The sequence below is a fragment of the Xiphias gladius genome, chromosome 15 (assembly GCF_016859285.1).
Source record: "Xiphias gladius isolate SHS-SW01 ecotype Sanya breed wild chromosome 15, ASM1685928v1, whole genome shotgun sequence".
In the NCBI taxonomy this organism is placed as follows: Eukaryota; Metazoa; Chordata; class Actinopteri; order Istiophoriformes; family Xiphiidae; genus Xiphias; species Xiphias gladius.
The window spans coordinates 11,347,328-11,362,902 of NC_053414.1; the positions used below are offsets into that span (position 1 = coordinate 11,347,328).

Here is a 15,575-nt window from a genome sequence, read left to right on the forward strand (position 1 = left end):
GTAAGACTGTAGCAGTAAACGTCCCCCTATTAATCATTTGTACATGGTCTATTAAATATGTGTATTACAAGTATTAGATTATAACGCTGTTTATACACCAAGGAATTAGTTTACTTGTAAATGAACAATATGAATAACTAGCTTTTATATGCTTAATGTAACTCTATAGTAAATTATGTTAGACTGTTTATATACAGAGGGATTCAAATATAGTGTTGCCACACACAGGAAGTTACAATGCTAACTTCAGCATGGCAGAGCTAAGGTATGCTTCTGGGTGATAAGCAAGCTGGTACTTGACCCTGGAGTATGGTACAACTGAGCCAGTTATAACGGGCTTTTAAAGTCTCACTCCAAGTACAAGATTGCTTGGTAGCGTAACCCTGTTCCAGTAATCTCAAGTGAGTGCGCTCTATTTAAAGTTCACTGTTCCAATACAACTTCTAGTGCCTTTTTTGTGTGGGTGGTGGGGGCTATTGTGTTGGTGTGAGGTATTAGTGGTTGTCTTTTCCCCCTGTGGGGGTGCTGAGTGATAGCCTGCAGGTAGAAACACAGGGGAAGAGCTGATGATGACGCCTGTTACCAGCCAAAGTGATGAAGCCCCTCAAAGGTTAGACAAGTAGCAGAGTGAGAGAAGAGGGAGCTGGGGAACGATGAAGAGAAGATTGGGGGGACAGAAAAGGGTAGCGCAAAAGAGGCAACTGTGTAATGATCAAGGAAGAAAAACAAGAGAAAGGTCTGAAAGAAAAATGGAGCCAGGGACTAAAACACCAGTAACAGGGGTGTTTTTTTTACTACATGGATGCACACATTATTGAAAAGGAACTAATCGCGAGGGTCTAACCAGGGCTCGTCTTTATTCTGAAACTGTTCAATGAAACACACGAGAGTGGTATTCATACAAAGAGCATCAGCCCACAGCTACTCCTTCAAGAGTGATCATGAATTCACAGCCCTCACGGCATGGGGTTAACTACAAACTCTACTACATGGGGTTAACTGGAAACAAGGTGTTAAGTGAGGACTTGCAGCAAAAATAAAAATCTTAAAAACAGGTTTGCATCCACAGCTGGCCCTGACTATTCTCAGTGATTGGTTTGTCATGTAGATTGGCAGCAGAGCAACAGTGAATCAGGTGTGGACATTTTCTGGTTGTTCCAAATGGAGAGTGGAGGATTGCCTTGACGATGCTGGTTTCACTCCCAGCAGCTGGCACAGCTTAGCTCTGGCCTCCATCAAAACACCTGCCACAGGTAGGCACTATGGTATTCTGAATATGTCCTCGCAGTACCGATCTTTGAGCACAGCAGCAGAGCCAAAGTGCAACAGCAGGTTGTTTTCAGGAGGTTTACAACCCAGGATTTTCTCTGATTTCAGGTCTCAGTGGGGGGCAGTGCTGAAATTCTCAAAACACCTGCCTCATTATAAAGATACAGTCTCTTGTCTTTAATTTTTTGTGTGTAGAGAAAGATTTAGGCACATTTAGGGTATTATAATGACATATAATGATATACGTACTTACTTTTCTGTGGTATAGGAAGCCTAGGTAATTATCACATCGCATATGACACCAAACTTTTGATGATTTTCTCTAGTACCTGGCTGATTGTCTCACTTTCCGAAACCAGTGTAAAAGTTCTCTCAGTCTCTCACATATCTAATCCAATCCAAAGTTTCCCCTCTGTCAACCCTGACTCCTCGAAATTACTTTTATATGCTAATTTACAGCAGCAAATACGTTTGAGAGAAACATAATGCTACCTGGATTATGTTTTTTATAACATAATGAGAAAACATTTTTAATGAGTGTATCGGCAAAGTGTGTTTATATTAAATGTACAAGTAAAATAGTCAGTGAAAATCCATTTTTTTTAAATTTATCTCCCCTCCAATATCAGCCTGTAGCAACTAAAGCATGCTAAAGGGTTTATGGTTGTGTTTAGGCACTCACAGCAGTTGACGTTAGAGAAAGATTGTAGTCTTGTTAAATATTCACGTCAAATCCAAAGTGACTTGAAGCATGAGACAAGACAGAAATAATATACTAACAAACATTTAACCAAAATCACAATCTTTCCCTAACCTTAACCAAAGTATAAACCCTAACCCAACACTTGACTCAGGATGCAAACCCTTGACTCCAGAGTCTTGCAAATTTTGATTGATTGATTGATTTTTTTTTTTAAACTCCCACCCTTGACAATAACTCCCTACCATCTCTGAGCATTACCACTGAACATGATCCAGGCAGCATTATGATTCCTTCAAAAAGGTATATGGCAAAACATATAAGAAGTATATAAACATAACTTCTACTAGACAGGGTTGCTATTTAAGCATGATAGGTTGTTTGCAGTCCATGTTGGCTATCACAGTGATGTTCCACAGCCACTTTGTCCATAGGCAGTGATCTCATACTTTAAAAAAAATAAATACATTTAAAAAAATAAATAAATAAAATAAAAAAGGTGTGAGCATTTCTCAAGGTAAAACATAGTGCAAGTCAAACACACTTGTACAATCATACAATAACAAAATTTTCAGGGTACACAGGTGATTAATGCCCCGTACTGTACCAGCAATCCACTAAATGCTAAGTATATTTTTATGCTTTTTGTTATAACAGCACCCACGAAGTTGATATAGTTATCAGAGTAAAACGGTAACAGAGAGAAAACTGAGACACAACTATGTCCTCCAGGTGAGTGTCCGTAAGACACACACTTATCATCCCTATTACTAATAAATCCCACCTTTCCTGTCATAATAAAAAATGTGATTAAAGTAAGATTTCTCTTTAAACCCAGGCTGTCCATGTAGAAACAGAATATTACAGTGACTCTCTTGTTATATCCAACAACGCCAATGTTATTAATCATTACATTCTCAGTAAATTTTAATACGGTGAAATGCTGCAACTGACTTGGATGTGAAAAGAGTCTGGCAGCACAGGCTGTTAACCAGCCATCCAACCATTTGTTATTGTACAAATGAAGTAAACAATTTTTCTGCCATATTTTTAGCACTTCTTACATACCTCTTGCGCGAGCTTATGCAATATGTCAGGAACTACACAATGATCCACTGCAATCAGGCATAACATCATCTGTTTCTAGAGCATGCTTCAAAGTTTATGAACAACATGCATGCCTTGAGGCCTTCAAAATGTAGAAACTATGGGATTTGATTCAATATTCACAAAGCTTCTATTCAAAATGACAATGGTATCTGCTGCATTACTGTAAACTTCTACCCTTCGGTCTCTTCTTGAACTTGGTCAGTTGCCTTCTTTCTCAGAGTTAGTGAGTCACTGTTTTATTTTAATTATTTGTGAAGAGGGAAGCAGGACTAACTCCCCCAGGTTGAACTCCTAAGGGAACATGGAAACAGGAAGAAGGGAGAGAAAGGGCTCCTCCCTGTGGCGAGGCTACAGCTGTCCATGTCAGTGAGAGGGTAAAAAGACTCCCCCATAGCAACAGTCCTACATAGCAACAGTCTCTTTGAATAAAGATAGCCTTGGATGCCATTCAGAGAGTATCTTGTATCTTCAGTCCTTAGAAACAGAGGACATTGTAAGGGAGCATTGTATAATTTGCGAGGCTGCTTAGCATAAGTTCAGTGGTCTCTTTTTCTTCGTATCTGTTATATACAAGTGACTGCATGCCGTTATATTATACAAGTATGAGATTCACTCCAACTACAGGCTGTGAAAGAGAAAAAGAGGGCTGCTGATCTCCAACTTATGCTAGGCAGAGAAAAGAAAAGTGAAACACAAAAAGTGGGAAATCGACTCAGAACTGAAACAGCTAGCATAGAGCGTTCAAAGACTTTATGATCTGCATATGAATAACAACACCTTGGCCCCCTCCGGTAGAAACATCTAAACCAAGAATTTCTAACTCTCTATTTGCACTTTTCCCTTGTCATTTCCACACTCTGTATGATGAATCATTCAAAACACTGAGCTCGAAATGACACCAGACAGGACAGACTTGCCTTCTATTCAGCTTGCCAAAGCCAGTCCAAGTCCAATTTCAGTCCAACAATGCAGTACTTTGATCAGTCTCTACGGCTGATTTAGGATGTTTCTACTAACTTTCTATCACTCCTACAAAGCCCCTCCAGTTGAGCTGAGCATGCTGGGATTGGGACATGCCAGGAAAGTTGGGGAATAGGGTAATACTAGACAGTGACTGACTTCCAGATCAAAGATATACTGTACATCATGCCAAATCTGGCCTGGCACTACTGTCAGACGTATACGGTAATAAAGGAATTTGATCATGAGATAGTACTCAATTTTTCTGTATCTGCTGTGGTGTTGTTTTACATTTTTCTTATTTTCATCAAATCCCATGAAAGATCAAAAGCAATAGTGAACTGATCCTCCTAAAGCCAAAGCCTGATATGCTGTATCTTATTCCTCTTTGTCGTAGAGATCATTACAGTGGGTGACATGTTTCTTCATTACAATGAACATGGACACTGTATTTTGATTAAGTCTCACTAACACTGTTCTGGTGCCAGAAACACTCACAAGAGCACCAAATCCACAGCTGAATATAGTGCAACAAATGCACTCTATACTTCTGTTTGAGTGATGTTTGCTAACAGCTACAGTTCCCCTGTTAAATTTACTTTTTAACTGGGAACAAATGGGCTTGGGTCTGAGAGCCATAGACAGACTAGGGAAGTCAAAAAGTATTGAGACAGATTAAAGGGTTTATTTTAGTATTTTCATGGGATTCGTTGACATTACAGAAAAATACAGTATTCACACTTTACAGAAAAGTTGTCGGAATACTGACAAAAGAAGTACAAAATGTTCTTCAATTCAGTCAATGTGCAAAAGGGGATGCAATGTGAAAAAACGTGACACAAAAGGTCAGCGTTTCAAGGTCCAAGAACATTGTCGGCACATTTTACAGACCATGAAATTCTAGAGACATAAAAAGAATATAAGACAAACAGCAATGACCAATCACGAGAAAGGAGGTAAGAGGCAGAAGGTGTTTTGGATGAACCCATCAGCTACCTAGGTGTTGGTGTGAAACGAGGATGAATATGTAGACAATATATGCAGGCCTCCCAATTTAACGAGAGTATTAAAGGGTATCAAACACTATAGGCACATATGTATATACTGTTGATTTTGGCTGCAGGCACCTGACACTACAGTATCTTTTAAAAAAGCCTGGATTCAAGGGCACAAACCCAATCACGAAAGTTTGATTTCTTAAATAATCAGTAGAATATCACCAGCCTTATCCTTTAGATATTTTTTAACACTGAGCACAGTTTTATCTCCCTTACTCAACATGAAAAATTGATCAGCACCGTGTGTCATCTAGGCATGAATCTTTTTAATGCTACACAGCTAAATCAAAAGACAATCCTCCTGCCTCTCACATTAGCTTTGTTGTTCTTGCTTCCCTGTGGCCATTATGTGAATGGGACCTGAGCCTGATCTGTCACACTTTGATCATTCGTGCTATTAACCATTTGCCAGATACACCTTTCACGTGTTTCACAGTTATGGTTTCATACAATTTAGTTACTGCTGCAAATCACAACAACAAATATGCAGAGGTTGGACACAATATCAGCAACACCTGTGCAATCTAATGCAATATAGTGTTGTAGCTCTGCAAGAAATGCTTTAAGTCTTTTTGAAGATAAGGGGCTGCAACGATTAGTGGATTAATCAATTAATCGAATGGGAGAAAATGAATCGCCAACTATTTTGACAAAGGATTAATCGTTAAAGTCATTTTTATGCAAAAATGTCAAAACATTTCCTGGTTCCAACTTATCAAATGTGAAAAATGTTCTGCTTTTTTCTTGGGCTTACATAAGTGTAAAGACCCAAGTCTAACTTCACCCACTTCATAATTTTGAAAAATGCCAATAAGTGGGCAAGGGGCTGAGAGGGGGAGCTGGATCGTGGATGTGTGAGGCATGAGTTGCTTAGTGACATCCCCAGGCCAGAGAAAAATGTAGAGTGACAAGAATCGCAAGGCAACTATACTAAAGGGCTTTTTTGAGGTGGAGGCCTTTTCCCCTGCAGAATCCCCTGAAGCGGACATTAGTGTGGTGGAGGACGATGGTGGTCCCAAGCTGCATCAATTTAAGCCGTTGGCTCCAGCGCCAGTGATGCTTGAAGCCAGAGCTCTCGGAACTAAGCATGTAGTTAGAGTAGCACTCTCACGAAAAATGCCGATTGCAAATGTTCATAGCAGTGTGTTGCTATCGAGGGACCTGCTGCCATCTGCAAACCACTGCCGAGCCGCATGAGGGTCTGGAGAGAAAGAATGCAGTCCGGTGGTGCTTCTACAGTTGTCAAAAGCAGAAGTCTGAAACACTGCGCCAAAATTGAAAAATACTAAGGATTAGCAAAATACAGCATAAACTCCTGTGAATGATGAGTCTCAATCAGTATATATTTGGAAATGAGCATGGTTGTACAGACTCCCACTCAAGGACGGGTGCTGGGGGAGGTGGGTCGACCACCTCTGATTAGAGGATGTTAACTTTTTTTTTTTTTAATACAAAACTCCATGACGTAAATAAATCCCAAACCTTTGATTCTATGTCAACATTGGCATTGCAAGGTTCAGGATGTTTTAAAACAGTAGGTGGCGTGTTGAGCTATTTACAAGACATGAAATGCCAATTTTTATAACTTTGGTAAGGAATGTCAATATCAAAAAGAGCACTGATGTGTTTCATTACAGTACAGTCATAGCATTTAGTTTACAGCTCAAAAATATGTTAAAGTGTGCAGTACCTCTTTCATATTTTGGAGTTTAAGACTTTTGGTCAGATATTTGACGTCATCATCTCGTGCCATAGGATAGTTTGACAGGCATTATTCAACATTTTTTCACTCTACGCTGCAGATTAATCGATGAAAAAGTATAAATGATAATGAATGAAAGATTAATTAAAAATATTCATTAGTTGCGGTCCTTAATTGTATGATCATGTTTGAGGCTGTAGTTTAATGCAACCCTACTCTAATTCATCATCATCTATTTGTTTTTACATAATGCACATGAAACCATCAAAATGTAATTTTTACAAACATAAGTTACATTGCTTAATGATTATTTAAGTCTGCTATTATTTATTCCACTTTGCTCAATTGCACATTTATCATATACACTTCCCTTTTTGCACCACACTGACACAAAGAGAGATAGGAGGATGTCAAAGGGAACGCAGATCTGAATGTTTCTGTCTGTAGAAATATAGCTTCATCGCCTTGATGAGCTCTTTGGGAATTCTTGGCCAGGCTGTAGACAGAAACATTTTTAAAAAAATAATCTATCTGTTCTCCATGTTTTTAGGAATTTTAAACTTTGTTCTCTTCTGTTCTATGTTTGTGTTCCATCCACTCTCAAAAAGTAAAATCAGACAATCATCAGCAAACATAGTGATAAATGTTAAATTCCAATTACCTGTCATTCTCATATTCACATTTACTGGTGCTAAGCAGAGAGAATAAAGAATGAACATGAAGAATAGTGTGAAGTTTGGTTATTCCATAGTTTTTAAATTATAAAGACATTTTACCATTGAATATGATCTCATATTAAAAAAAGAAATAATGTTAAACTAATCTCCATTTCACATATACACATAAACACACAGTCTCTCATGGACTGATTACATTTGCCCCTTTTGCACGACTATAACTACACTACTGTTGCTGAGGTATTTGACTCCCCGTTATCTATATTTAACTGATTGTATTTAACTCTGATCAAATTCAACTGAACATATTTCAGAACTGCTTACTGTTTATACTGTATGTAACATAGCCAGACCATTCTACTGCACTGTTTATTAGTTCTGATCCTACTCTACATATCATAGTTAAATACTGACATAGCGTACCTGCTTTACCTGTTTGCATCCTGTTTTGTTTATTTAGAATATGTCACAGTTACATCCTCTCTCTTTATCACTACCCTTTTGATGTATTCAATCTGTACATTATTTTCTCTTTATAAATCTTCATTGTACTTTTGCTGCTGTTTGCATGATCTGGGTAGATGCTAAACTGAGTTAGGTTGTACTGGAACTTACTGCATGCAATGTCAATAAAGATCAATCTAATATAATCTAAAAATTCTTCTATAATTTCGGTAGAAACTATGTTAGAGCTGTTTCTTAATCAATGGATGTATTATGCTGTGTATACTCACCTGGTGTTCTGCCATCTGTACTCTCTTTGTATTAGATCAAGAAACAACAGAAATTGATCTTGGACTTCACTTTACATCATACTTTACATAATGTCAAAAAAGTAACCAAAACTGCTATGTTTCTTTTTAATATTAGTTGTCGTTGATGAAACAGTGGGTGAAACCATTTATCTAAATAAAAAAAATTTAAAAAAATCCATCTGGAAAGCCTCAGCCTCCAACATTAGGCATGGATTTTTGGTACAACTGTCACCTCCATGTAAAGTCAAAGGCATTCAAAGGGGCTTCTCTACCGTCCTTTATAATATATAGATACGGTATTTCCCTTTCACTAAGTGAATCTTGCCAATAAATATGGACTATTAGCATAATAAATTAACCATTACCTACTGTAAGCACCAGATACATACAGCTAAAATAGGACTGCAGGATTAAGTACTATTGCTCATTGAGAGCCTTGGCATGGAGTTAATCACAAAGGCAATGATTCATTTTTTTAAATTAACACATCCTTCTGTGTGATGGAGACTAGAAAACAAACGAGAAACTGGTATATTTTGTGGTTATAATCTCCATCCTTTGCTACTGAGAAATGTTGAACAGCTTGTCAAACCACACTTGTCTTGGTTGACAATGGCAATAGTCTGTTAAAAAAAAAAAAAAAGTACATTTGCAGCAATGCTTTTCACACCAAGTTTGTACAATCACACACTGAAATTAATAGCATCAGCCCATCAGTTTCAAACTTCAGTAGCTGTCCCATTTTCCTAGTTTTGCAATGCCTGCAATGTTCATATAAACAGCAGGCTTTCAAAGACCCATCCACAACAACTCACCATCTCTCAAGTGGTTCAAACATCATTTTCAGCTACTTCTCATTACTAGAGAGAGCAACTCAGTGCAGGAAGTTCCAGATTTCATATTTAAAGAAACTTCAATACCACAAATTGCTGCAAAGGAACAATAGCAGATATTCACTCAACTGTTATTGTTCAAAATCCCCAAATAGCGCAGTCAGAGACTGACTGGTACTTAAGACTCGTTCATTTATTCATTCACTTAAGCTGAGTTCAGTTCAGTTCACTTTCAGTATTATTTGTTCTGGGAAGGCAATTTGTTTGCATCAAAGCACACATGAAACAGACAGAACAATAGACCACAACAAAAAAATAGGCGAGAGCATTCAATGCAAAACAATATGCATACAAAATGATCAGGCAGCAAGAGAGACCCACATTGATCATAACAGAGAAATGAAGGCCTGGAAGCGATGATTCAACTCCTAAATTGAAACATCTTAAATATATGGATTGCATAAACATCATACACTAGCCAACTGCAGATAAGCAAAGTCTGCCACCTTATCAATCGAATGGTGGTGTCATCACATGGATACAGAGAAAACACTATTTGGTGTCTTGAGTCTGACCTCAATCACTCCCTGCAGGCAAACACCAAGCTCAGCACAGACAAGATTGGGGATTGACAATGATAAACTCCTCCAAAGGAGAATCCGAGTCTACAGGTGGAAACCGGGGTGGAGGTGGGGCTCATGAAACGTTGGATGAGCAGCAGCAGTGTTGAAGCAATGTTTGTAGCAATGTGTGTTGCCTAGGCTTCAGCTGACTTATGGTCTTTCTCCAACAATGCACCTCAGACCTTAAGGGGACTAAGCTAACTAGTGAATTGATACTGATACAGCTGAATCCACCTCATGTGTAGCAGCAAACTTAGACATCTCATTTATACTGCAGTAATTATGGTTACGCATTTGTGTTAGATGTACATATGAAATGTCTCGTAAAAAAAGCAGATCCTCATGACTTAGGAATAAGAGCTTAACGTTTGGCGGCTGTGTGGAGTAGTAGCAGTGTAAACCATAGAATAGGCGCTGTGACAGTTTATATTTAACTATGATATAAATGATAGTAAAACAAGCTCTCACATACCTAATGCCATTGAGTTCAGATATTCCTCTAGTGCTTAGCTAAATAGTAAGTATGGGGAGAATGTGTGAAAGTGACTACGTATTCTATGAATGACAATAGACATGTTGAGTTTCCCTCAAATCCATTATTACAGGAAAATAAATATGCGAATGGGCCGTGTGCAAGACAACACTCATGTTTACATTTCTAAAGCCATTAGACAATATATTATATTGTGTAAAGCCATTACACCATAATAGCAAAATCGATTCATCCCATAAAACTCTAATATCAAAAAATACTGCACATAATAGATGGCAGCAGCAACACAGCATAAATTAGCAGCCAGCACAAGCATCAAACATCACATCTATGGAATAGCAGTAAAAAGGCGAGCAGCTGCACCTTTTGAGCCAATATTTTCAAGCATACAATTAAACAGAGCTTAGCCCATGTTTGTGACTCCCATGTATTAACATTTGCTACCATTACATTTAAGACACAGAGCTAAGCATCCAATTTTCAGAAAAAACCTGTATTTCCTAATACCTAAAGAAATGTTGCTCATTTTGTAAAATTAAAAAAAAAAAAAAAAAAAAAAGGAGAAAAAGAACCGTAACTTGGAAAACATGTTAAAGATCTTTCTTATTTTGCTGCAGACTTTTTCACCCAGATGTTAGAGGAGTCTAGAGCTGCAATTATTAGTCGATTAATCGATTTGTCAGTCAACAGAAAATAAATCAGCAACTATTTTGATGATCAAATACTCATCTTACTTTTTATTTTTTATTTTCTAGGCTTTTCTTCGTCACACATGATCAAAAAAAACCAAGACATTCGAAGATGTCACTCTGGTCTGTGGTAAATTAGAACTAGCATTTTTACTGTTTTCTGGCATTTTATAGACAATATGATTAATCGAAAAAAAAAAAGAATCGGCAGAGTAATCAATTATGAAAATAATCGAGTCTTTGAGGACTCTGGAAATGTCTTTAGAATAGCGGCAACAGTTGTTAAATAACCTTCTGGGCTTTGCAAAAATCGCTGGGTATATATGCTTTGAGAAGACTGGAGGCTTAGGTTAGCTCCGTGGCTCGATTGTAACGGTAATTTACTTGAGTGGCACGCAGCTGGGCTAGGCTCAGGATGTAGCTGAACCAGCTAGTTCTTACCTTAGCCTGCTGAAACGAAGCTGTGATCGAGCCATCGATCACAGCTTCGTTTCGTTAGCGAAGTGAGACATTACATCCTAAAGGTTTGTGGTCCCGAGCTGTCAACGGCTACGGTTCAGCCCCGGAGTGCAGCTGTTGCTAATGGAGTCAGGGTAGCACATTTTCTTCCGCTTAGCCAAGAGACAGATGTGTGAGCGGACTTTCCGGCAGGTGTACTCATTTCTGAAATGCCGTGAGAGCCAGGGCGTCCATGTTGACATCGTTTGTAAGAGCGGTTTACGGAGCAGCAGGTGGCAGCAGCGGGCGCAGCAGCGTTAGCTTAAATAAACCGCCCTTCAACCAGGTGCGTTCGATATACGTTACAGGTGTAATGTGCGTCACGTGACGGCAGCACGTGACGCACCCGACCACCTGAACAAGGTAGCAAAAAATCTGCTGTCGGGCCCCATTGGCCTCGACTCCCAGAAACCAGCTAGTGCTCTAGAGAAAAAAATGATTAATTGAGCAATAGATGGTTGACAGTGAATTAATTGGCAACCGCTTTGATAACTGACTAATTAAGTAGTTTCTTCATCAAAAATTTGAAAAATTCACTGGTAGCGGCTTCTGAACTGCGAATATTTGCTTGTTTTTCTATAATAATAAACACCAGTCGTCATCTTTGGGTTTTTGACTGTTGGCCAGAAAAATCAAGACAGGAATACGTTACTGGTGGTTTCGAGAATAACGATGGGCCTTTTCCACTGTTCTCTGAAATTTTATTCACTGAACAATCAATCAGTTATTAAAGAAAGTAATTTTCATACATATTGATAACGAAAATAGTTGTTGGTCGTAGCCTTATAGTACTTCTACAATGGAATAATTCTAGCTTGCCCTAGGTTTTCTGTGTGATATGCAGAAAAAATTGAAGCAATTTGATAAAACACAACTTTACAACACATGAGCAACTAATATAAACTAAGACAATTAAGTTCTTAAAACTACATTTTGACACAGGGTTTCTCTATGAGGCAAGGCCACAAGATGGAGGATGGAGGACCTAAAATAGTTGATATTGTACTACAGTGGTGCAAATTCCGTGACATCTTTTTGATTAATCAAATTATGTAGGACCAGCTGCTATGGAGTGAACCTGGGGCTTTTTGAGACCCAAGGGCAGTTGCTCACTTTGCCTGGTTGGAGATCCAGCCTTGAGTCACACTTTATGGACTTACTTATAAGTCTGCTTTAGTAATAAAATCATCGTCTCGTCATCTTTTATATTAGAAAATGACAAATTTGGTTTGCTTTTTAAGAACAGTCATGTTGAATTTCTCGTGACATTTTGACTTTTGGAACGATACAGCGAGGGTATTTGAGTGCCTCAGTAAGTCATCACAATGCCTGAAACACAAGACCCTGAAACTGCAACAACTGATTATAATTCACCCACCATTAATTTCACTAATTACAACTGTGCTTTTCCTCACTGTGACATTCAACATGGCTTCTGTGAAAAAGAGCTGTTTAAATACTTTGGCCAGGTTCTTCATTCACAAATGCAGGTGGTGTAGGGTGCAGCCTTGTTTGGCAGCGTTCAAGAATGAAATGTAAACTTTTCTCAAACCTCTTATAGTAAAAGGAGCCCAGAATTACTCTTTGCATTTACACATCATGATATACTTTAACTGCTGTTTTGATTGAGTGGTTAGTTCAACATTTTTTTTCCTCTTGTTTTTTTAAGTTATTTGTGATTTTTATCAGGTATTTCTATGTTACATGTTCTTATCTACCTTTTTCAATCTGATCAAGCTGAAGACTATCACTCCATTGTGTCTAGGAAATGTCGCTGGTTCAATAAAGCAATCTAAAAGAGAAAAAAAGAAAATGGCTTTTCCAAAGCAGATAAGAAATAGCACAGGTTGCTCCAATAACATTAACAATGACTCCTTTCCTCTGACCTGTGTCAGTGAGCCAGCATGCGCGACGCCAGGGCCCTGGAACAAGAACACCTAAGTAGTATTCAGCTTTAATTAATGTTATTGATTACACCTGTGCTTTCTTCTGCCACGATGCATCAAAATGTCTCAGATGGAAAAGGCCCTTTTACAAAATCCACAGCTTAATCTGCATAAAGGACGTTCAAAGAAACAAAGTAAAACTATTTGTTACAGGAGATCTACCGCAGGTGGCAAAGGTGTTAAAAATGTGAAAAACATCATAATATTTTCTCATTGCTTTATTAGGTAGGGAACAGTCATCACCACTAGAAAAACAACAAAGAAACAAATTTTATTTTTATTTTTTCATGCATTGGACCACAATAAAGTTATATTTTATTTGGCAAATTCCATCAGCCAATTTACACGTCACAATTCAAGCAGAAAGCTATTTATTATAAAGTATAAAATGTAGAGATAGTAAAGACAATATTTTGTACATGTACTTTATAGATAAGCAGCAACCAAATCCCCCCTTGCAGACAACAAAGATAGAATTGATTGTAAATCATGGAGACACTCATATAAATGTTTAATTATTGGGAGGGAATTTGACTTGAAAGGAAGACAACTGCCAAGTAGTTCATGTTAAGAATGGATCAGTTTGGGGTACTTAAGATGTGATTGCCTCTGACAGAACCAGACAAGATGGAATAAATCATGCCTCGCCATTAGCAATGGTCCAAAAGAGAAAAAAAAAAAAAAGTCTGTGTGAGTTTCTCTGTGCATGTACATGTGTATGTGTGGGACGTGATTTGATGTGAACTACTGCTGCTGGGTAAACCCAGTGTGTGAGATCTGACAGCTCCCACTGCTGTCTCTACGACGAGATAAGAGTGTCTGTGTGTGTGGCTCAGATAGTGAAGAGAAGGAGGAAGTGGCCTAAAAGAAAGCGAAGAACCAAAGCTTTTCCACACAAAAAATAAATACATTCACCCAAGTAAATGTCTCTTTGAAAGCTTATCTTTGTGAGCATGAAAAATGAGACCTAGTCCTATATCCTTTTGAAACCCACAACAACGGGCATGATGGTATCTGCTGGGCTGACCATTAAAAAGTAGAAGAAAATCTAAGATTTAATCTCATCAAAAGTCTTGCATGTAATTAAGCCCTCAGCGCCATCTTCAGACAAGGAATGGCACCATGGGAACGGTCTAAATTCTTTCTCAAGACATAAAAACATGAAGAAATGAGGGCAAACAACTCCTTAGTTAACCTTCAGCTAACACTTTTAACAACTATGAAGTGCGGATAAGTAAAATAAATACACAGAGCGAAATATGCCCGCACTTTAAGATAACAGGTGTACATTTATTTCCCAAAATGCAACATGTTAATAAATGCACCCTTGAAAAGCTATCAGAGATGCGCCTTGCAGTTCTAGGTCCTTTTTGTTGTTTGGTTTGGAGCCATCCAACATACGTAAAAACCCTGCCTGCAAACATACAATTTACCATGAAATTGTCGAGGTGGTTCCCAGTTTCAGAGAACTTTGATGTCTTTGTAGCGTTTCCAAGCCACTTGTCCACTCTGGCTATAAAAACTGATATCCATAGCAGAGCAGGTAGAGTGTAGCCAACATGGAGGGCATTTATCAGCAGTGAATATAATCCACCATTACACCATTAGACCATTAGTTCAGTGTGCTTAAAGTCTTAAGAACTTATAAGGATTTCTGTGAGTACCCCCATTACTGCAGCCTGGGGGAACATGAAGGCACTGGGGAGATCAAGAGAAGGTATATATCCAGTCTTTTGATTTCCTGTGTAACTCAAGTGATGCATGCTAAAGTAAGTATTTAGTGTGTATTTTAAAGATAGTTTTTAAAAAATTATTGTTCACATACAAGACTTTGAACCTCCTACATAAGATTCATCTGTGAAACGCACTGCTCAGAATCAGTATTCTATGCATGCAACTGTCTGATCAATGCAAATATTGATTCTATGCTTACATGTTCTTAGCTTGATTAAACATTTTGGGGCTGCGAAAGCCAGTTTATACCAATGACACCAGTTAGCAAACAATGTCATTGTGTAGTTTTGTGTAGTCAGCTATTGCTAAGAGCTCAATTTTAAACAGGAAAGGTGGCTTTAAACGAGATTAAAAGCAACCTTCAAATATCTGGAAAGTATCAAAAGCCACCAAATTTCACCTGCAAAGGCCTGTGACGATAATGGGATAGTGGTAAATGGAAAAATGTAGTGTAATAGTGGCACAAATATAGAAGAGGCATTAAGTCGGTGAACTGATTTTGTAATGTCAGCAACAAACCTACAACTA

General features: G+C 38.2%; 1 long non-coding RNA gene across 2 annotated transcripts in view; it reads right to left on the reverse strand.

The window, feature by feature from the left end:
• LOC120800467 overlaps positions 1–11,652 on the reverse strand; it is an 81,158-nt gene extending 69,506 nt beyond the window's left edge. Inside the window, exon 1 of one of the 2 annotated variants that reach the window (XR_005708987.1) lies at positions 11,311–11,652. This is a non-coding gene — a long non-coding RNA (uncharacterized LOC120800467). The remainder of the gene's footprint in view (positions 1–11,310) is intronic. The other variant, XR_005708988.1, reaches the window with a different exon arrangement.
• Between the last annotated feature and the right edge of the window lie 3,923 nt (positions 11,653–15,575).